Here is a 3,080-nt window from a genome sequence, read left to right as displayed (position 1 = left end):
GCCGCACGATAAGATTGAACTGAAGCAGAGCTAAAGTCCCCGCGTGTAGACACACGTGCACCTTCTCAGCATCGTTGCGTACCACGCTAACGCGTTATTCCATGTCGACACTTAGCTTCCTCTAGGATGCAGCTGTCCAATGGAATAGCTGCATTTTCTATGTAAACGTCGATATTTGCAATTCGTTCCAGTTTTAACCTTGTACTCCTGGTCGAACTTTGGAATTACTTCATCTAGATTTCTTTAAAAAAAAAAAAATGTAACCTGGAACAGGTTATTCCATCATTCGTGCAATAGTAAATATGTTTAAAGACGAAGAAAACTAACGAAGATTATGACAATACAATTGTTTCTTAAATCATATTCTTATGTAAACTCTTTTATGGTTTCTATCTTTTGAAATATTTGAGTTACGTCTATAGAAGATACATTTTTCAAGATCTTTTAATAGAAACGGATGGAAGATTGATTTAATAATCTTCATAAATTAGTTGGTAGCTGGTCGTTTTCTCTTTCACAGATTCGAGGCGAATCAATTAACGTAAGAATCATAACGGCGCTTGAAATAGCGGGAAATATTTCCTGAGAAAACGGCCGAAGAAAAAGCTACGCGGTTATTATGTAACTTTTATCTAAGTCGTTAAGTCTGTATTGTCTCGGTCCATGTCGCCTGCAAACAAAGTGAAAATCATTCGCCTAACAAAGTACACAGCATTGAGAGTGAAATATGATCGAACTCGCTCGTAATTTTTCATTTCACTTTTCTATGGAGACTTCGTGTTTGATTCGATTATCTTCCTGTGATGCCATGCGGTTTGCAAGTTACATAATATCTGCAAGATCTTCTCAAGTATTATTTTAATACGCTCATTACTTTGTTACATTTTATTTTTTTACGATATTGTTTTATTTGTGCACTATTATTAAAAAAAACGTCCTTATAACAGTTATTAGTTCTATTCCTTTCTTTTAAAAATAGATGTATAGTGCTTATGTTAGTATCGTAAATATAATTGCACATGTATAATTCCCATCGCGATAATTTTAATTGTTTGTCAGTAATTTCGATTAGTGGCGAAGAAATTTCGAAAATCTGGAGATCTCTGTAGGAGAAATTCGGAATTGCAGAATTTTTTTATCGTTCCTAGTGATAAAGCAGACGTTCTGTTTGGCGACGCTTCGTGCACCTGCCATTGGGCTAATAGAATTCGTACCTCGTGTACGTGGTTGCCTATCACTTAGGCGCGTCTGACTAACGCCGTCGGTAACCATTAACCAAACTGTGTCGAATAGGACTTTTCTACTTCAACCAGGCGACTAAAAACAACAGAACTCTACCATTCTTCCAACTTCATTTTCATAATTCTTCCAATCGTATCCTTTGCTATTCATCCAATTTATCCCCAATTTATTCCTACGTACACATAAGACAACTTAGGCACAAGTGACATTTCACTTTTCTATAGTTTCCTCAAGCTTCAATTGAAAATCTTTAGCAATAAACACAAGAACCTATTGAATAATAAAGTAGATATGTTAATAAGTAACCTGGAATTTGTTTATAGTTATGGAAATTCGTAGAATTCTTTAAAAATTAAAAAAAAGATTAAGATGGACAAAATAGATGAATATGTATTATTTTTGTAAAGAGAATTGACTTATCAAGTTTAATCATTACCAAACTGCCAGTGTCTTAAATATTCTCATTTGATTAAAACATTTATTACCAGTGTGGAGATTTTTATTATCAAGAAAGAGTTCTTTGACATTTTCAAAGTTAAGAGCTGACTAATAACAAGTGCATTCTACTATGACGCAACTCGATAATTTTTCTTCTGCTGCAAACTTGTTCTGCGGTAAAATGATTTCTTCCCTCTAATAGTTTACTCCGCCTACGTGGGACATCTAAAGTGTAGAAATCACTAAAATACAAAGACAAACATTATCATGCGCAATACAATGAAAGCTCTGGTGGCTACTTCAGGCAAAGGTTAAGAGATTTAGAGACAATCAATAGGAAGGATGAACCTCTGTATGCGATCTCATTATCATGTTAAGCACGTTCGAATTCAATCATCGGCTCAATAAACATTCGTGTTTTAACAGCGTATTCAATCCCTCGAATCGAAAGTGTTGATTTCAATATAAAATCTTTCGTTTCTTAGTAGAAAGTAGAAGTCGTTGATATCAAAAAACTACGCTTCTATTCTATCTATGCGACAGATAATCTTATCGATTATTAATTACAAGTCCTTTTGATAAATCAAAATATTGTTTAACTCGTGAAAAATAAGAAAAGTAATCTGTCACAGCTCTTTTACTTTTCATTGATTTAAGAATTATGATTTAATAATATCGTAAACAAGATAATTCAGTATAAAATAATCAAGGTACGAAAAGAGAAAAGAGAGGAATAAGAAGGAAATATTACGTTGAATATTACGATTAAATATTTGAAGACAAAATTGGGAAAGGAAAGAGCGAAAATGGAAAATGGAAAAGGAAAATAAAAGATCAAGGTTGATGGAAGTTAAGGTCAGAGAAGAAGTTGAAGTAGAAAATAAATTGAAAAAAGAAGTGAAAACGAGGTTGGAATCGGTGAAAAGGATGAAAAATGAAATGAAATGTGAAAGGAACGAATCGAACGAAATGACAATAATTAAAATAAAATATAAAAAGTATAAGCATGTAATACTATATAATATATAGGATTTAGCAGTAAGTTATATGGTGTTTTAACAATGAATGGTATTTTAATAGTAAGTTACAAAGAGTTAAGCAACGATTTCAATTTCCCATTAGAAACTTTTAATTATTCTCAAGACTTAACGTTTTAATTAACGTTTGTTAAACGTTTCTTCTCTTCGTCGAGACAATATAGCTTGACTTAATGACAGCTGCGTTAATTAACAGTGGAATCATAGTTCGATAAATGTTGCCGATACAAGAGAATTCGTCAACGCCCCGACTCAGCGTCACAGTTCACCACACTAATCAAAGAATGTGAAACTCGTATCAGTCGACAAGTCTGCGCTCGTTTCAAACATTGTAAACATGTTTCTGCTAGGAAAATTAATATT

The sequence above is a fragment of the Bombus terrestris genome, chromosome 5 (genome assembly GCF_910591885.1).
Source record: "Bombus terrestris chromosome 5, iyBomTerr1.2, whole genome shotgun sequence".
Lineage (NCBI taxonomy): Eukaryota > Metazoa > Arthropoda > Insecta > Hymenoptera > Apidae > Bombus > Bombus terrestris.
This window is presented reverse-complemented; position numbering follows the sequence as displayed.